The sequence below is a fragment of the Peromyscus eremicus genome, chromosome 9 (genome assembly GCF_949786415.1).
Source record: "Peromyscus eremicus chromosome 9, PerEre_H2_v1, whole genome shotgun sequence".
Lineage (NCBI taxonomy): Eukaryota > Metazoa > Chordata > Mammalia > Rodentia > Cricetidae > Peromyscus > Peromyscus eremicus.
The window spans coordinates 82756491-82777095 of record NC_081425.1 but is presented as its reverse complement, the minus strand read 5'-3'; the positions used below and the strand labels follow the sequence as shown (position 1 = coordinate 82777095).

The following is a 20605-nucleotide window of genomic DNA, read 5'->3' as shown; positions in this document are numbered from 1 at the left end:
CTGCGTGTGAAGACTAAGGGGTCTTGGCATGTTGGATCTAAACTGTAAGTAAGGCACAGAGAGCTTCTTCCATGAGTGCGCCTCTGTTGGGATAGAGGGCGGCTGAGGTCCTTCCCAGGCAGGGTGGAGGAGTCTGGCCCTGACTCAGGAGGCTGGGGACAGCTGAAGAGCCACTGTTTACGATGGAAACAGCCTTGGAGCAGGCTCACTTTTCCACTGTTTTTGTGGCACTGCTGGGGGGGGGGGGCAGGGCTTCCTGAGATCGGGGCCAGCTTGCCAAGGCCACATGGAGCCCAGCCCTGTGTTGGCCTTCAGCAGGAAACAGCATGTTTTCATTTCACAGGTCCTGCTAGGCGGTGTGCGCAGGCTGGGCTGCACATGGACTCAGCAGCTCCAGTCATGGGTACCCAACACACTGTACGCTGCTAGCAGCTAAGCGCTCAAGACCACTCCACGGACTGCAACCCAGATTGATGACAGTTCTGCCAGCTGACCAATGCATACTTGCAACAGGCAGAACATGGCAGCCTCCATGTCTAGGAACAAGAGAAGGGTCCCACTGTCTCCCCGAGGATGCTCTTGTTCTGATCCTGGTGAACCACTCCTGGTCTCACACATCGTCTTCTCCCTTTGGCTTGAGATCAGAGCCATGCCGGAAGAGGCCTCCCTCAGGAGGGCGGGTGCAGATTGGAGCTATGGCAGGTACAGGTCAGAGCTATGCATTTACTGCAAGGACCCTGGGTTTCTTCAGACAAGCCCTTGCCGGCCCCAGGCCTTCATTTCCTCCCATGCAGGAGGTATAGGATGCTGAAGACATGGATGGTTGCCTCCTCAGAGCCCTTGGTCCTTAACATCTCCAGAATTCTCCACTTGGCTTGCTCAAGGGGCTCTGCACCATCCTGGCGTCCCATTTCTGATGAACAATTTGAACACGCTAATTCCCTCTCTCACCGGACTTGCATTTTAAAGGCCAGGCTTGCAAAAGGGCAACTCGGCTACAGAAGGGATCTCCAACACGAACATCCTCCCATGGAAACCCAGAGAGAAGTGGCCTCATGTTCTACTAACCGCATTTTCACTGGCTCCCCACTGCCTATTAAACAAAGATGTGCCTAGAGGGCCTTGTCCCATGACATGCCTCCTATGAGCCCCTATGGAGTTACATCCCAGTGCTCAGCTATGGGACTAGCTTTGGCTTTCCTCCTGATGGCTCATGTTCTACCCAGTTCAGGTGGCCTATCTCTGTCCCTGTCATAGGAGGGACAGCCAGCCTGTGGGTCCCAGGAAGCCCTATAACGGACTCACTTTGTTTCAGCAGCTATAGTAAACTGGGTTCATTAACTATCCTAGAAGACGCCAAAAAAGCTCCCAACTGGGTGGCCTGTGCCACAGCTGGTAGCATGGGGTATGCTGGCCATTTGGGCATTCCTGGCTGCGTCTGGACCCACTGGATGAGGGGGTGCCATTTTCCCTCTGAGAATGAGGAAGAGCCCGGGTCCTCTACAGACAACACTGCCGTGGACCTCCAAGCAGTCCCCTGCCATCTTGGAGGCTGGCAGGGATCTCTGTCCCTGCAAAGCTTGGAGTGGTTCCCTATGCCTACACTCAAGGCTGAGGGCTCAGACTTGAAAGTCAGGTGGGGCCAGCTCACATTCTGGCCCCACCTGCCAGTGGGTGTGTGGCCATGGGTGGAGTACTTAGCCTATCAGTTCCTTACTTTACAAACCATTTGTGGTTGTGGTGCTTTGTTTAGTTTCCTAGAGCAGCGTTGGCTACATAACCCAAGCTGGCCTCAAACTTGAGGTGATCCTGGTTTGGTGTCATGGATGCTTGAATTGCAGGTGCGCACCTTCATTCCGGGCTTAAAACAAACGTCCATGAAGTTTAAATTAGACGGTGCATGCAAAGTAATTGAAGCAAGTATTAATTAATACAACTACCAGTGAGGCTCCCCAGCACACACCACATAGTTTTAAGCAGTCGCATATACACCACACTGTGATGCCATGATTAACAGCGAAGATTGGGCCTTAAATTTGGGTTCAGTGGCCAGATGCTGGCAGCTCACGCCTTTAATCCCAGCACTTGGGAGGCAAGACAGGAGGATCTCTGTGAGTTCAAGGCCAGCCTGGTCTACATAGTGAGTTCCAGGATGGCCAGGGCTACAAAGACAAACCCTGTCTCAAAAAAAACAAAACAAAAATAAAAAATAAAAATAAACAAAATTTGGGTCCAGTGGTCTTGGACAAGTAACTTGCTCTCACTATTTAGCCATCAGGGTAGAGTCTTGAAATTCATCCTTATTCCCCTCCTCCTATGCAGTGACTGTCTTGGTAGCGGAGCCAGGAGGCTGTCCTCTGGCCCTGTGGTCTTTTCTCTGTTTTCACAGGTGCCAGTACTCCGACTTCCTTTGTCTTCACAGCCTAGAGGCCTCTGCTGAGGGAAGCCTGAGCACTAGTCAGCTCATTCTGGGGGCAGAGCCGGGAAAGCTGGGAACGCCAGAGAGTCTGGTGTCAGACAGTGTCTCTCCCTCAGGCCCTGTGTTACCATCTAAGCACCTGAATTATCACACTGCCCAGAATTCCAGAATTCAAGGCTGGAGATCACTTACTTCTGCTCTGAGGGGCTTGTTTCCAGGAAGAGACACTCTCTAAATACACACCACACACACACACACACACACACACACACACACACACACACACACACACACTTCAGAGGCCTGAGCTCAACAGCAGCCCACAGAATCTAACTCCGAGAGGCAGCCCAAGAGTTTGCATTTAATCCAAAGTCTGTGGGGGCCCCTAAAATGTCCTGCTCACAAAAGGAGTGGGGTGTGTGTGTGTGTGTGTGTGTGTGTCCGTGCGCGTGTGTGTGTCCGTGCGCGCGTGCGTGCACATGTACAGTGGTGGTGAGGGTGGGCAGTGTGTGTGGAGGGCAATGTCTTCAAGATGAGGAAACCTCACTGAATGTTCCTGTCTGGTGGAGGGGTATCTCTGTTGGGACAGGAGTCCAGGGTCTCTGGTTCACAGAGGGGATGGATGGGTGCTTCCCAGCTGTTGCTATGCGCAGGGATGGAATGAGCAGGGAGCCAAAGACAGACCACCTGGTTCACACTGACCTGGCTTCTACGTGGCAAAGCAGGGACTTGAACCTGGCAGCTTTGCCCCTCTAACACATTTTAACCAGCTGTCACATTATGTCCTCTGTCACCCCCAAACCCAGGGGTAAAACTGGCATTGAGTTTTCCAGTGACCAAGCAGCCATTGGAAGTCTGAGGTGATCTGTATTAGCCCTCTCTGAGGCCGGGTAGGACAAGCCGCACAGCCAAAGGATGCAAGGATTATCCACAAAGAGAACATAACCTACCGTGTCTTCAGGTTCTGGCTCACCAGAGTCTTTCAGGGTCACTCCTTGCCACCCCAAAGCTTTTGGACACAGGAGTGTGGTGACTGCAGAGTACAGAATACTGGCCCTCACTGGAGAGAAAGGCAGGGTGGAGGCTCTTCAAGGGGAAGTCTGGTGGGGACAGGGCCTCTCGGAGGGTCATTCTGAGCTAGACTGTCCTACGGAGTAGCTAGATGCAAGGCACCGAGGGAGCGACCCACAAAGATTATCAAGCTGAAACAGTCCCCCAGGCTCTGAACGGAGTGTCCAAAGATGCCTCGGGGACACGGCAGAGGGTCCCTGACATCCTGGAGGAGAGATATGCTCCTTCCAAACAAACTGCAGAGGATGAGACATGCTGGATGGGAGACACAGGTGTAAGGGGTGAGCTTCAGAAGGACCCAAGGCCCCCGCTCTCTATGAAGCAGCGCACTCTGGGGGCAATCACCCGGGCAGCCAGAGTGAATAGATGCCATTGGGACCATGTAGAGGTAACTGCCCCTTCCTTCTCTTTGGACTGCCATAGACCAGAACTGAGGAACCCATGGAGGGATCCAACCCTAGGAAGCATGGGCTGGACTGGCAGATGTGTGCCTTGGACTACCAATACTGTTTCCTACAGAGCCTACACACAGCCTCAGAACCCTTCTTAACCCAGTCCTCCAAGCACTGAAAGAGCTTAACAGATGAAGCCTTGTTGCCATCCCTGGGAAACTGAGGCATATGGCCTCCTGAGACCCCTCAGCACGGGAGTGCCAAAAACCATGTTGAGAATGTGGCTCAGAGCGGTAATTGCCTTTAAATCCCACGAGGCTAGAAGATAACAAAGTCAAGCCTGTCTGCACTAGACAGCAAAGTTTGAGGCCTGCCTGGCAGAGCAGGAAGAAAATACACACACACACAGACACACATACACACACACACACACACACACACACATTAAAAAAGAAAAAACCCAAACCAAACCAAAACAAACAAACAAACAAAAAATCCAAAAATAAAATAAAAATAAAAATAAAAATAAAATAAAGGGCTTGGAGTGTAGCTCCTTGGTAGACCATGGTAGGCTGCTTACCTAGCATGTACAAGGCCCTGGGCTAAATCCCTAGTACCGCAAAGGAGAAAACAGACAGCTGGCTTAAAGGAACAAAAGCAAGGAAAAGCCAAGGGATTGGGGTTCAAGGGCTTTAGAAGCAGGGTCTGGGAACCTCAGTGGGCAGGGAGGCGAAGGTGGGGGGGGGTTCAGCTCAGCATACACTGAACCGTGAAAAGAGGCAGGCCCAGAGGAGGCCCAGAGGAGCGAGGCAGCACCTGAACCTTCCATGGCTCACCACACTGCCCGAGCAGAGGAGAGCTGGTGTGGGCAGCCCCAGTGCAGGGGGAGGGGCTTGAGGGTCTCTATGAAGAAAAGGGCTCGGCTGCCAGCCTGACCTGGGAAATACCCCGCCTCTAGAAAGCGCCCCCCACTCAGGCTAGCAGGGGTGACCCTGACCCCAAGAAGTGAGTTCCCTTCTCCCGCTTTGGCTCACGAAGTCTTCCATGACACCAGCATCCTCCACCCTCCCAGGCGCCTGAGTGGAGGGCACACCCTCGGAACATCTCTGCAATTTTAGAATGCTTGTTTGAGTTGAGAGGCATGGAGGTCAGATGTCCTCCTTTCCTGAGAGGTCAAGTCTCGACTCTCTAAGCCCCCTATTTAGAAGCTGGAAGGGATGAGGGGCAAGACCAGAGGCATGGGTCCATGCCGGTAATGGTTGCTTGGGGCTAGGAGGACAGTCCCCACTTACCTGAGCTCACTGTGGGAGATGGGACAGAATCCACACATCTCCCCTCTAGACACAGTGTGTTTCTATCCCAAGCATTTCAGCCCTAACCCTGCTGGCCTCATCCACCTTCGTGACCACAGGCTCACGCTTTGCCAGGCAGGCCTTGGTTCTCAGCCCTAACTGAGGAAAGCCAGACCCTCCAAGCCTGCACTGGCTGCTGCATCAAGAGCCACAGTGGTGGCTGAACAGTGAGAGCTGTGTGTACTTAGCAAGTACACGCCAGACTGAGAAGACTCGATATGAAAAAACAGATGTAAAACATCTGCCCTGTGAACCCCATAGATTATCATTCCGATACACGATCAATGGGAAACAATGTGGCAGGCCCCACGAGCCTGTGATGAGGGCACAGGAGAGGAAGAACCTGGATTTCGGAAGACAGAGCAAGTGCTCAGGGTCCTTCAGAGACAGAGGTCTAACCTCACCTCATACAGGAAGCACGGATTGAAGCAGGCACCTAAGAGGTCAGTATGCACAATCTGGAAGGGGACATCGCAGGCTATGAACCGTGGTGCAGTGTGGGAAGGTACAGTGAGAGGTAGTGGTGCTCTAGCCTAGGGCACTGGTAGAGGCTGGTCTGTAATGTGGCTGGGAAAAGAGACAGTGGCCAGATGGCAGCAGCTACCATGACAGGCTGACTATGCCAGGCACACAGTAGGCATTTCTAAGAAGATACTAGCCAGAGACTCTCCGGAAGGTGACCAGGTCACTGACACTCCTAGGCCTGCAGTTCTCTGGGAGTTCACCCTCCAGCTCTCCTTCTCTTGGGAGAGGACAATTTATTTATTCATGAGCACACACACACTCCCACCAGGCAGCCGGTGCCTATACACCTCACTTCTAATTATAGCAAAAATTTCAATAATGCTGCAGGGAAATGGCAGGTTTCTGAAGACCCTGCCAGTAGACTTTGCCAGTAGGTGTGGGCCCCTTGTCTTCATCTGGGCTAGAAGATTCTTCTCCATTCCAAGTGGCCAGCATGGCAGGTCCCAAACTCCAGGGAGAGGATAGTGCGGTCCTACCCCCAGCCACATAGGCAATGCTGCTTCCTAGCCTTTGTGAATGGTGACGTTGCCCTGTGGACCCATGCTGGGCCTTGCACTATGGCCCTTGGCCAGGAGCAACCCTTCCTGGTTTTGCATACCAGCTTCTTCAAATACCTGCTTCAAGGGAGAAACAGAACCAGATAAGCCAGGCCAAGACTGGCAGTTCAGGACCCCAGGAGGTGTCAGCTCTCTGAGACTGGAGGAGAAGGACAGAGCAGAGGAACTGATGGATGCCTGGCAAAGAGCAGCTCTGGTGATAAAGGAGAGTAGAGGTGAGGAGGGACTGGGCTCAGCTGGCCAGCCTGGGCAGCATGGGGAGAGTGCCACGCTAGGGAAGAGAAGGCCATGTGTGCTTGGCAAAGGAGAGCCATGGAGAAAGACGGAGACAACGCAGTCACTGGGGGTCAGGGGTGGGGCTGGGGGTGGGGACAGAGATGGTGTCAAGTCACACCAGATCTGACCAGCAGGTGGGGCCTAGGTCTGAGACCCTACCTCTAAGATGCAGACACTATTCCACGACTACCCAGTGCATAGCCTGTTCACCCCAGCCCAGCCTCAGGGGCTTAGGCCTTCCTCCCACTCCGTTCAGTTCTGGTACCCAGGCCACGGGGCGAGTCCAAGCTGCAGTTACTGTGGTGTTGCGTTCTCCCAGGGTGACCTTCCTGCGGCCCTTCTCCAGGGTCCACTGTGGAGAGCATCACGTTCCCACACCCTGAATGCCCCCAACACCCCAACTCCAGCAATCACGCTCTCTTGATAGCTCAGACTCCTAGAAGGTTGATGAAGAGCCCAAGGGGCTCTGACCCTCCTGCCCCAAGTCCACTGAGCCGAACTGTGCTTCTGTCATTTGGAAAGTGACTAAAGGGTCCCATCACCCTGCTGTCACTCCATCCTGTAAACTATACAGTCTGCGCCAACCATTTTCACTGATGTCAGCTGGTCTAGTCACTCAGTAACATCTCCGGGGCAGCCACAGTGTGCTGGGCACTGGGTCACAGTCATGAACACACTTGTCTTATCAGCATCTAACCTTAACCTACTTTCCAGTGGCGAACCTGAGTTCAGAGGGAGGCAGTGACTTCCCAGGGTCACCTGGGTGATGGCCAAGAATGAGGCTCCTCCCTGCTGCAGGTGCTGACCACAGCTCCTGGCTGCCACCCCCATTCGCCGTTTCTAGGACACAGAGGTATTGATTATCAGCCCTACCTTGGAAAGGGTTTCTTTTCTTTTTCCACCAAGGCTTTCTGTTCCTCACTTTCTTTTTCTTTCTTTCTTTCTTTTTTTTTTTTAAAAGAACAAACTTGAAGCCATTCCCATGATTAATTACCAGCTGCCTAATGCTCTGCCACTGGCAATTTCGGGAAAGGAAATGAATTACCTTGAAAAACATCCGGAAAGAGAACCCACCGTGAAGGAGAGTCAAAAGGGTTACCTAGCAGTTAGCAGGGATTCCTCTAGCCGAACTGGACCGCTGATAGGCCCCACTGCAGAGAGATGCTGATAAGACAAGTGTGTTCATGACTGTGACCCAGTGCCCAGCACACTGTGGCTGCCCCGGAGATGTTACTGAGTGACTAGACCAGCTGACATCAGTGTAAATTGTTGGCGCAGACTGTATAGTTTACAGGATGGAGTGACAGCAGGGTGATGGGACCCTTTAGTCACTTTCTAAATGACAGTGGGGCCCACTGTGGCTAGCTCTACCAGAGAGAGGTATGTGCAGCCTGCCGGGGACGGGGGGCAAAGCCCCTGGCTTCAGAGAGCAGCACAGGGAGGCTGAAGAGGCAGAGCTGGAGGTGGCTTTCCCTGCATCTACGTAGACCCTTCCTGGTCTCTGTCCTCTGACATTACATGTTGCTTAATTCCTACAGACCTCGGTTCAAATCCCTCTCCACCACCTACAGCTCAATGGGTTTCTCAACTACAGAGTCTCTGGGAAACAAGGCATTACACAAACCTCCTCTAAGGGATCTCACGGGGGGGGAGTGTGTGTTCCAAGAGTACAACCCAGGTACCAGAAGAGCCAAAACAGAACACCACCAGAGGCTCCTAAGCATCCTAGCAGGCCTGTCTGCCATGATGGTGATGCTTATGTTCATTTTGGAATAAGAACACTCACTCTTGCTATAGAGATTTGACCCACCTACAGTCACACAGTTGAGAAGCAGAAAATTGGGGTTCCTGCAGCAGATGGGGCCACAGCCCAGGCCTCCAGTTGAACTGCTGCTTGCCGGTCCTGCCCTGGGACTCCTGGAACATCATACTCTACTGAAAAGCTTCAGGCAGTTGGGCAGGGAGTCTCTCTCTCCTCTCCCAAAGTGGCCCAGGGCCATGGTGCCCCGAGACAAAGGGCACTGAGCCAATGAGCATCTGTGTATGGTTTCTGAACCCTCTGGGTTGAGAGCCAAGGAGTAAATAGAGATTACACAGGTACCCTTTGGTGTTGAGCCAAGTGTGATCAACCCTGAAATGCCATCCTGGGATGAGACACCCTGGTGTCTAGGCCAGCTCAATCCTAAGGTTTGGTCCCTGTCACTCTTAGGAGCTCCCTGAGGGACCTAAGTTCTCCATCAGGCCAGGTGGTCTGTCTGTGCCCATCCTGGCATTGACAGGTCCTCAGAGGAAGGGGATAGCAGGGAGGGAGTCCCAGCATCCCTGAGGAAATAGGCAATATGCTGCATACATCCCTTATCATGCCATTCCCATTTGACAGACAGTTAAAGCAAAGTATAGCGCAATTGCTCAAGGTTGCAGTGGACAAGTGCCAGAGTCAGGCTCTGAAGTTAGCAGTGCTCACCGTGGCACACTGGTGACTCATGGCAGTGGGCATGCCTCTCTGCCATCCAGGCCACCCTCCTAGGGGGTCCTGTGTCCCATTGGGGCTCAGGGTCACCGGTGTGCTTATAAGTATCACCGTGCCAAGGCTGGGAATGCCAGGCTTGCATCCCAGCACTCTCCACCCTGTCTCAGCGGCTACTTGAGAAACATCAAGGCAGAGGCCATGGGGCATGAACTATAGGGAGCACTTGTCAGGACACAATGACATCCAGCCAAGGCGGTGGCACTGGACCCCACTGTGAGGGCTGGGAAGCCCCAGTGTGGCTGAGACTAACCTAGGACCCCCAGCCCTGGCGCTCGTCTGCTTCTGAAATGTGCACCTCAGCAGAAATGTGCACCTACCTCCGTGAGCCAAGCGTCGCTCGTGTCTCTGCACTGGTCGGCAGCTCACAGCCCCTCCACTTCACTCAAGGTCCATCCTCCTGCAATGAGAGGGGATGGTTAGTGTGTCCGGCTCCCGCAGGGCCTGCCAGGCTGATCACACCGTCACAACTGTTACCAAAGGGAAAACTTAACAGGCAGAACCAACTGACAGATGGGAGCACCAAGGGGTGTCGTGGGGTGATGTAGGCAGGTCCAGACACCCCGTTTCTGCATTTCTGTAGACTTCAGTTTCCCTGTACAATGAATTTCTCTCTCTCTCTCTCTCTCTCTCTCTCTCTCTCTCTCTCTCTCTCTCTCTCTCTCTCTCTCTCTCCCTAGAGGATCCAAGAGGAAGTGGTGATGCTCACACCATTCACCCCATGAACACGTCATGAACAGAACATCCAAGCTTAGATAGTGGTTGCTGCTTCAACAGCTCAGAAGGAAGCACGGCAAACCTAAGTAGCATCTCCCATCCAGAACAAGAGCAGGGGCTGCCCCACAGAGACTCAAAGGGTGGAGTGGCCTCTTCAGGAAGGTGAGTGGAAAGGCAGACCAGGAGCCAGGGAACAGCGTCTGGGCGGAAGGAACAGTATGAGCGAAGGTTCTAAACGGTAGGGGACCAAGCGTGGTCTAGAGGACACGAGAATGGGAGGCGTGGGCTCAGGGAGTGCCAGGCAGAGCAGCAGCGGGCAGAACCAGTCGCAGAGGGGGAAATGACCCGCATGCCAGTTTGGGAAGAGTTCCCGTGGCTGCTGAGGCAGAGGAGCTTGGGTGAGAAGGAGGTGGTAGGGAGACTAGTTGGGGGCCGCTCCAAGGTCTGAGAGGGCAGAATGCAGAGCAGCTACCCCTGCTGGTGGCAGGGCATGGGGCAAAGTTGTCCTCACTGGGTGGCTTCTGGTTACCCCTGCCCCCCACTGCCTAGGGAGCTCATCGGTACCCAGGAGGCTCTCTGACAGGGTGAGAGATGCAGACCCCAACTTCAAGTTCAGGCTCTATGAAAGCAGTTCTGTGGTTGGAAGCAAGCACTGTGCTTCCTTGGGCCAGCACACTTGCCTCTGAGTCCTAAGAATGCTGGCCCCAGGGCGGCATGCCTCTCAGAGCAGAGAGGCCTGGCTGACGGCGGGACAGGTGGTGCCAGCCACGCAGCCTGGCCCGGGCTCTCTCACTGCTCAGCAGGCACACCTGCCAGGGACTCCCGAGCCCTGCGGTTTAGGGCACAGTCTCGAATCAGAAGAACCTGGTTCAAGCCCCCAGTTCACCCACTCTCTAAAGATGTGTGCCTGGCACACATCTCCCCTCCTTGCTTCAATTGTAGGGACGTAGGCCTCCCGCTTGGAGACACAGACCATGTAAGGCCGTGTATATAGGGTGTGGACCCTTGTCTGCTAGTTGGGACATTAATCACACCATAGGGGCCAGTGCAGGGTTCCACACAGCAGATTGTCCTAGAGCCGCCAGGCCAGCCAATGGGTTACTTTGAGAATATAAAACAGTCCCTGGGTGCTGTCGCTGCAACGTTCCATTGTACAGAGGAGGAAACTGAGGAACACAGCAGCAACTGAGCTGGTGTGGAAAGGGGAATGAACCTCCTGCCTCCTGCCATCCACAGCCCAGGCGTTTCCTGAAGTCTAGTTGGCCGGCAGAGCCGCTGACAAAGAGAAAATGATTATTTTGGCAGTGGAGACAGAAGTCAGAGCTGGAAAGGCCTTGCTCACTGGGTGTCACCCAGGCCTTAAGAATCAACGCCTGCCAGGTCTGCCACTCAGGGTGCGTGGCTTCCACTTGGGCATCTGGTTCAGCATGGACACATGGCCCCATCTCCTGCAGCCCTACTACCTCAGTGTTAAACTTATGCCAAGGGGTAAGCAGGCCAGGAAGGGTACCAAGGGAAGGACACTGGCATTTGAGCTCTGGACCAGGTCAGGGGTATGCGTCTGCCTTATATCTGAAGACGCAGGCACAGGAGGCTGACATTGAATCCATACTATGGGGTCACGATGGCCGGAATTAGCCTCAGAAACATGCTCTTTAATTTATAGGCAAGGCCCAGAGAAGTTCTCTAACAGCCTAAGGCCACACAGCTACCACAGAGCTAATACACATAACAGCCTGGCCCTGGGAGTCATTCAGTAGCCCTGCTCAGAACAAGTGGATCCGAGGCCCCTCCTGCAGAAGGCTCGGGTACCAGGAGCCTGGGTGAGGCGGTGGACACAGAAGAGACATGGTGTCCGACTCACCCAGTCCTGCTAGTGTCCTCTGCTATGGCTCCCAGGCTGTGTGCGCTTGGACACCTAGTAAGGCCAAGGACAGAGGCAAGAGGTGACTTGTCCTTGGCTGCTCCCAGACAGTGCAAACCACAGGGTAAATAGCAGGTCTGAGAGGCACTGTTTTCTTCCTCAAAGGCCTTTGGTATCCTGGAGGACTGTGGGCAGTAGGAGCTCACCCTGGTTTCCTGTGGATGGGGACCCTTGCAGGGTGGGGGGCGAGACTCCAACCACAAGGCAGCTTCCATCAGTGACAGAGAAGGCCACACAGGGCCACGCCCATCTTAGGCATGATTCCAAAGCCCCAGTGGGGAATGCGGTTGCTGGAGACTCCATTACTGCTCCTGAGTGAGCAGGCCCTGGTCCGTCTTGCATAAGGCAGAGATCACTTGGGGGCTGCGACTGTCCCAGGGCCAAGACAGAGTCCCCCAACCATTGCCAAGTTACCATCCCCACCTCCTCCAAGGATCCCTAGGAAGAAGTGGGGGTTGTTTTGATGGAGGCCATGATCTGGATTGGAATCCTGTGGTTAGGTCAGGGGGCAGGGATGGGTAGGGCTGGGCTTAAGTCCCTGCTTTGCTACTGCTGGGTCACCTGGTGCAAGTCACTCAGCCTCTCTGAGCCTCTATCTCCTTCTAACTTTCCTCCAACAACTCATCTGCCAGGGAGGCTCCAGGCTGGTGAGGATCTTGAACATGAGCATACCCGGACCCAGGGTAGCTAGAGAGCCCTTACAGTGTACGGGCTGTCTACTGCCCAGCCTGCAATCCTGAGGGCTGAACCAGACAGGAAGTGTCACAAGGCGTGGAGGAAGAGTCCAGAGAATGGTGACAAGGCACCTTTGCAGTGTACAGAACTGCTCTATTCACAAGTGGCTAAGCGGGGGCGGGACCTCCATCATGTGGGCATGCCCATTCCCAACTGACCTGGTACAAAGACCTGAACCCTGCCACCCTACCCCCTAACCCTTGGTGCCTGACCTGAACAGAGCAGTTGTGCCACTCCTACTTTGTAGAGCTGTTATGTCAGAGGCTGGGGTGGGGAATGGGTCCCCTCTTGGGTCCAACCAAACTCTTCATGGGGACAGGGATTTCCTGAGAGGTTTACATAGACGCACATCCCCTGAGATGACCCTGAGCCCAGGCTCTGGTCTTGGTCTCTCTTTGGAGGCCCGGGCTGGCTCCAGAAAAAAGGCAAATATTTACCCCAGATGGTTATCCAAATCTTATCTGAAGCTCTGCCTCCTGCATTCTTGGAATACATGTTCCCTGACCTCACCCTCACTGAGCTGAGCTGTGGGTTGGGGAGCTGGACTGGGATAGCCCGACTCAGGCTCCAGAGCTAGGGGGAGCCAAGGTCTACTGGCTGGAAAGCTGGAGCTGTCTCAAAACGTCCCCCTATGCACCCACAAGAGATGTTCCAGGATGTTCTCGGAGAAGTGCGCATTGGCGGGAACCACCCACAGGCCTACCACAAACTTCCTACCAGTGGCTAGCTTCGCCCAGAGAAGGGTATGGGATGAGATCTCTGTTGACAGCCTCAGTGCCTATTATTCATGGTTAGTGACACCAGCCAGAAAGTGACACCAGTACACACACACACACACACACAGTGAGGCCCAGTCTGCTACCACAAGGATTGTCCCACCTGTTGGCCCTTTCTCAACAACTCTGTCAGCTCCCTCTCAGCCCTTAGCATGGTCCTGGTTCCCGTAACGAGAAGGTCCCATTAAGCAGACCTGAAACTATACATCTGCAGGTAGAAGCCTTTGGCCAAAAGGAGCAGGATTTTGAGGCCCCACCTCACACTGCACTTCCAGCATCTCTACCATTGCCTTGTGGACCTGATCATCTCCACTCCCTGAAGAACCACCTGATGGTTAATGCTGCCTTCACAGAGGTGTCCCTTCCTGCCCAAGATCTTTCCAGAGCTTCCAGAACATTCGGTGCTTCTTCTTGCATAATTAGAACTTGGCTTAGAAGTTATCTATAGTTTGGGCCATGAAGGCCACAAGGGAGGACTTGGTTGTCCTCATTCCGGGCAGGGCGGAGCTGGACCCTGGGGGTTGGGGCACTCAGAATTTCTGCTGCCGCTGCACCTCACTGGCCTTCAGGTGACAGGCAGGTGGGCTGGCGGCTCAGGTTGGGAACTCATGGGCAGGGATGCCTGAGAATAACCATTAGCAGGTCTTTGGTCTAAGAACTGCGCACAGAGTCAACCAGCTGCTGCTGTCACACCGTGTCCCGCATCAAAGCAGGTGTAGAAACAGTGGGCTGACCTGCTGGGCAGGGCACAGCTGCAAACCCAGGACGTTACCTGCCTCCTGGGCCCTTGTAGACACCTCTGAGCAACACAGGATGTTCCGGGTTGTTTTCGGAGAAGTGAACATTGGCAGGAACCACCCACAGGAGAGAATCCTATGAAGCTCGGGTTCACACTCTACTGCCGCCAGGAACCCAAAGACGCAGTCATGGAGGAGGGTCACTGGGACTCGGCTCTCGTTTTTAAAATGGGAGCTGTCAACTGACTTGTAGGCACTGCCGTTCACTCATTCTCCCCCTCGGTAACTTATTCCCTTCCTTTAACAAATGACCCTGGCTACCTCAGAACAGAAGCCCAGGAAGGCAAGGTGGGAGGCGGGGCTGGGAGGCGGGCCCCTGGCAGCTTCCCTGCCTGACAGTGCCTTCCCATTTTGAGCTGAGGTGGGAAGGCAGGTGGATGGATGGCAGGGGCATCCTGGGGCATGGGAACAGTAAGGGTGTATGTGTATGTGGCCGGGGGTGGGGGGGCAACTAAGGAGCCAGGGGAGACAGTCTTGACCCACAAATAAGCAGCCGATCCTTCCAGACCTTAGTTCCCCCATCTGGGGCCATCAGTGGCTAAAGGCCTGGATGGGTTGGCTTCATACCCATAATTGGTACAGGAAGTTCAAGAAGTTTGGGCACCGGGGACAATGTATTCCCTATGACCTCCGCCCCCATCCCCAGGCAATCACATTCCCTAGCAGGCCTCCCTTGGGGACACTGGCCACATGTGGCTGGGAAGTAGCGGAGCCCAGATGTATAAAATCCAGACAAAAGAAAGCCCTGTTCTCACTAAGAGTCTATCATCATCCAGGCCTAGATAGAATCCTGTCTTTCCTGTGGCCTCAGTGGTGTGACAAGGGGAGACAAGGTGTTAGGGGGTGGTCCAGCCTTCCTTCCACAGGCGGCCAGTGAGTCTGTAAGAGGCAACTGAAGGACCAGAGAAGAAAAGGCCATTGCACTTCAGCCCACAGTGTGTGCCCAGGCACCTCACCAAGTCAACCTTCCCTACCAGGGCCCTGTTGGCTGTACTTTGCGTCCAGATTTTGCCTTTCACCTTTTCCTGACCTGGGCCAGCTGCTAGGGAGGAGGGGGGATGCCTACGCAGCTGCCTGGATGGCTGGATGAACTCTAGGAGGAGAATGGCACGCAGCAGGTAGGTGGTGGGCTGAGGAGGACATCCCCGACCTGCTTTACTGTGCACAGCAGAAACTAGCTAGGCTTGCCTTCCTGGGTGCCTGGGGCCCAGGCCTGGACGGTGCCAGTGTGTTTCAGCCTCTGCATCTTCCTGCACCAATTATGGGTGTGATGTCAGTTCACCCATCCCTGAGCCAGGGCACACCCAGAGCCCGGTGACTCTCTGTCCTGGGGGTGCTGCTGCTCCCTAGGAGCATGCCAGCCAGGTCTGGGATTCCCCCTGTTCTTTCAGAAGAAGAGGCTCACATCCCAGCTATCTGATTGGATTGTCGGGGTGAGGAGCGACGTCCTTACCAGCCCACTCATCCTTAGGCCTGACAGAACACACATTCCAGGGAGCTGGACGGCCCAAGGATACCCCCTGAGGTGAGCAGTCTCTTCATGCGGCTTTAGAGTCCAGCCCTAGCCTTGCAGGCACCCCAATATTACAGTTTGAATGTGTCCCCAAAGTCTATATATTAATGGTTTGGAGGTGGGTCCGTCAGAAGGTTCATAGGATTGAGTGAGGGTACAAGGGTGGGGCCCTCAGCACGGCATTAGTGGCTTCACAGAAGAGCTCCTTCGTATTGCCACGCAACACCCTCTGCTGTGTTGGGAAGCCGCCAGCAGATGCTAACACTATACCTTTGCACTCCCCACACTCCAGAACTGTGGGGCAAATAAACTTCTATTCTTTCTAAACTATCAAGTCTCAAGCAGTTTGCTACAAAGCCAGGCAAGGACTTAGTTGGACACAAAGGAGTAGTGGTGGCCAGAGTGTTGTTATGGGCTCTGCTTAAAGAGGCAGGTGGTGACACATGGTGCTTACTGCCTCTGCCCCAGGCCTAGTCTCAGGACACGGTTTACACACATGAGCTCACTATGAACACATTTACACACCCCAAAGTGTCGGTGGCACCCTCACTGCATAAAGGAGGAAGATGAGGCTCAGGTGCTGGAGGCCACATGCTCAGGGTCAGAAAGCGGGAGAGCTGGACCCAGCACCGGCTCTAGGCTCTGTGAACTCAGTCAACAGGACTCTCTTCCCAGGGGCTCTTGGGGAGAGTAGCGAAGGCAGCCACCAGAGGCCACCCAAACCAGAGCAGCCCAGCCAGCAGCAGCGGGCTCCACCCGAGGACCTGATTCACCTGAGGACCTGATTTCACCGGTCTGAGGCCGTTACCATTCAAAACTGTCTGCAGTTTCCTCAGAGGCCAGGGCTGAGAAGTCTGGCTTGCCCATGACTGCTCCATTGCGCTGGGAATGGGGCTCAGGGATGGAGGGCACCATTCCAGGTTCGAGGACCCTGAGGCCTAGAGCTGAGCCCTCAGATTCTCTGTCCTGGGTTGTTTCGAGCTTGTGGACACAGCATTGTCCCCTCCAGAGGAGCGGCCCACATATGTGGGTGGCAGAGAAGAGGCAGGCAGCCGGGGAAACAGCCCAGCATGCAGTCTGGTGACACATACTGACTCATAACCATCCAGCCTAGGACTCCACCCACTCCCAGAGCTTCTGGGCGGTACCAGAGTCCCTCCCACAAGGAGCAGAGAGCCACAGAGGGCGGAAGGAGCAATGGGATCCACCTAGGGCTAGGTGGGACAGGGAGACGCCCAGAGGAAGAGGTGAGGGGCATAGTGTCAGCCTGGGACAGCCGCTCCAGTCCACAGGACGGGGAGGTTGGCCTGGGTCCCTGGTGCTGGCATCCACTCAGGTTATTTGTCTCCTCGTGACTTGGGACACCATGCTGGATGCATATCTAGGCTTCTCACTGCCAATTTCTCTCCCCAGGAACCCATGACTCCTCAGTCTCAGCACCTCACGGGCACTGTACCTCCCTCCCTCTGCACCGCTGTCCCCTTTGGTCTGACCTGCTGGGATCACCCCACAGTGCCACGTGACAAAGGTCCTGTGAGTCCTAGTGGGCAGAGTGGATCCTGAGGCGGAGGGCTCCTGGGTTAGGGGCTTCCCCACTGTTCATCAGCTGGCACATGAGCTCAAGGTATCCATCCCCTCCCTTTACCCTTCCCAGTCACAATGACCCGAACCCACTTTTCCTTGGAGTCCTGACCCTCTCCTTGGTCCCCTTGGGGACCAGTCAGTCATCCACGTACACACTGAACTGTGGTGGCCTGGTGGCCACCCCCGCTTGAGGGGGTGTCCCAGGTGTGGGGGTACCTGCCAGGAGAGAGAATGGGTTAGAGGACCTGTTCACAGCAACACCCCCGAGCTCCAGGCTTCCACCTCCAGATCCACCGACCTGATACACCTGCCTGAGCAAGGCAGAGCTCAGACATGTTCCACCTGCTGGGCTGCGGAAGAAGGGCCTCCCCTCCTCCTCAGGGAGGTGTGAGACACTTGTGAGTGGTGTGACTTGCCCAAGTGGACCACCAAACAAACCCGTGGCAAATTCTGGACAAAGAATCTGGGCCTCTGGCTTGCAGGCCTGAGGTTTCTCCCATGGGCCTGAAAAACTGTACGAAGGAGGCCAGTCATTCACATGGAGGGCGAGGGTTGGTGCAGGCTGAGAGCCTCTACCTATGGGACAGCCTGGGAGGAGTCACAAGAGGTCACGGTCAGGGCAGTCCTTCCTTTCTCAAGGGGGTAAGATTCTTGATGGTGGCTCCCACGGGAATAGGAGCCACTTCAGTCGGGAAACTTGGGTGGGCCAAAGTAGTGCTTGGGTAGGGCTTCCTGTGGGGGTGACCCGTGTGTCTATGGCCCTGGGGGACAGGACGGACTTCATTGTACTTCATCTCTGGGCTAGACCCATCCTCCCACTTGCCCTGGTTTCCTGTCCCATCAACCCCACCGGGCCCAGGGGAGACGGAGGGCCTCAGAGGTCTCTTCATAAGGGCTGCTGCTTTCTGGAGGCAGGATGGACTAGGAAGCCTGGCAGGCTTGGCCACCATGACCTCTGACCTCTGGGACTCTTGATCATTTATTGTACAGGATGAGGCCATGACAAAAGTACCACTGCGTTTCTCCCCTGGGCATATGACCTTGGACATGGCTGAGTAGGGCCTGTGGGAATTAGTCTTACCTAGTGCTGACATGTCAGATCACCCGAGTGGCATGCAGGGAAAGGCCCATGGGGTCACCCGTGTACATTTTGACTCTAGCAGTGTAGGTGACCCCAGCCCATTCTCAATGGTTCAGGAGTTGGGGATACATCCACTCAGGCTGAGGGTACAGTAAAAAGGGAAGTTGGTGCCCCGCCCTGGGCTGGGGGGATGTAGACACAGCCTTTAGCCCCTCCCTGGCCCCTCCTTCATGGCTCCCCAGCCAATGGGAGAGCTACATTGGGTCTCCATCAGACTGCTAGACATCAGAATGATAAGGGCCTCTCAGCTGGCCCCTAGGCCCACCTCACCTCAACATCGGCCTCTCCTGTTCACTGAGAGTGGGAGAGACCAGGCCTCCCCTGGAATCCAGTCTCTTGCCTGTACATGGCAGCCCAAGCATCTCCCCACCCAAGGCATAGCCCCAGCAGGCCTCCTGGCCCTGGAAATCCTGATCGGTGGGAAGGTGCATCTGCTGAGCTTTGGCAGAACTGACGTGAGCCACACCCTGGCTACCAGTTCTGGATCAGAGGCCTGGTCTATACTGCTGGGACTTCTGAGGCAGGAAGCCTGGAAGCTGGGGCTCAGAGATGCTGAAGGCTAATGGTCTGTGGCCCTCACACAAGTGGGATGAAGGACAGAGGTCAGACTTCAGCCTGGCAGGTGGCCAGCCCACTAAAAGAACTACCAGATGCCTGTGGGCAGTAGACAGCCAACCCCGGAGCTGGAGTGTGCAAGCTAGGGCTGGGAATAAGGCCCAGAGGGTACTGTAGGCTCTAGCCTTGCTCACTCTGCAGCCCCCCTGCCCAGCACCCACATTCAGATGGGAACGGTTAAAATGGCAGCCACTGGGTGCATCCCTCTAGCTTTTCTCTGCACAGAGGTTCCCCATTTATCTTCTTCACGTTGAATACTGAACCCCTAACTGCTATCGCAGCAAAGCCTGGAGATGCTTGGAGGTGGCCCTCGGTACCTCCTCATCTTGACACTCAGTACCAAGTGCGCCTTGCCCTCCCAGAGCCCAGGTAGCGGGACCCCGATTCCCAGCCACAGCTGCCTCTTCTAACAGCTCTCACCTTCTCGACCCCTTTGGCCCGACTGGGTGGCCACCACTGATTTGGCGATTGGTACCTCTAAGTTTGGGGAATGTGGGTTTCCTGGAACACAGAGCCGGCAAGGACACATGCCAAGAAGTGTTTGTCGAAGGAAGGACACAGGGAAGACTCAGCCGAGAAGGGGATGCAGACGTGAACCAAAGTAGCTGCCATTTTACCATTCCCATCTGAAGTGGGTGCTGGGCACCCACTTCCAGGCCTGGGAGAACAGCATGGTTCCTAGAAAGACTGGCGAGCGTGGTAAAGACCGAGGGCGGCCCATTCGGAGTGATTTCAGGGCCGTCTTTCTCCGCTGGAGGGTTCATAGAAGGCCCCAGATGTCCAGAGGTTATCTTGGCCTGTGTAGCTGCCTGCTCCACACAGCTGCTCTGGCCCTACATCCCCGGAGGAATGGGCCCCTCCTCGGCTAGAAACACCTGCTCGGGCCTCAGTCTCCAGTCTTCGAGGAATACAAGTCTCTCACCCCCCTCCCCGTCTTAGTGAGCTCTGACCCAACTGGGGTTTCAGGCCTCCTGAACAGTGGTAGATAGGACAGGTCACCTCACGACAAGGTCATAGGGTTCTCACCCTGGAAGGGGATTGATCTCAGTCCTCCAACCAGAAGGAAACACGGCAGACATGGGGTTCCCCAGAGGTTCTGGAGAAACTCCTTACCTCCACAGGAACCAGGGCCTGCCTCGCAGTAGGTACGCCACACACGTTCAGTGGCTTTCTGGCTACATGTGGGAAAGCCAAGGCTCAGGACTCCGCAGCACAGGTCTGGGGCCACAGTAGTTGGAGGCAGCTTTTATATACCAACCCCTTCTCTGGCTGGGATGTTGCCTTTTGGAGCTCTGCCTTGCCAGAGGTACCAGCCTCTCTGTGTCAGGGCTGGAGATCCTGGTGGGGAGGGTATGTCCAGGGCTGGCCCAGTCTAGTCCTCCCCACTCAGTGCAGTGGCCCAGGACCTCTGAGCCCGGGCTCAGGGCCCTCCATTGCACTACGGCTCCTGTCCTCTGTCCTGTGGTGCATGTCACAGCCTCCTCACTTCAGCTGGCCTGAACTGCTTACTTAGATAAACAGGGGAAAGAGCAGCCACGTGATGGCCAAGGTTTCCTTGGTCTCACACGCATGTACACACACACACACATACACAACCACTCACTGGGTCAGGTGGCCACAAGGCCCAGCAGGACAGGCTGAGCCAGCTCAGGTTTCTGAGTTTCTGAAGGACAAGTGACCAGTG

At 55.0% G+C, this 20605-nt stretch overlaps 1 protein-coding gene across 4 annotated transcripts in view; it reads right to left on the bottom strand.

Annotated features, from left to right (window-relative positions):
- The window catches only part of Zmiz1 (zinc finger MIZ-type containing 1), a 158611-nt gene that overhangs the window by 116786 nt on the left and 21220 nt on the right, over positions 1-20605 (bottom strand). For all 4 annotated transcript variants that reach the window (XM_059273879.1, XM_059273881.1, XM_059273882.1 and 1 more), the window contains exon 2: positions 9440-9519. The gene's annotated coding sequence lies outside the window, so the exon portion shown is untranslated. The remainder of the gene's footprint in view (positions 1-9439; positions 9520-20605) is intronic.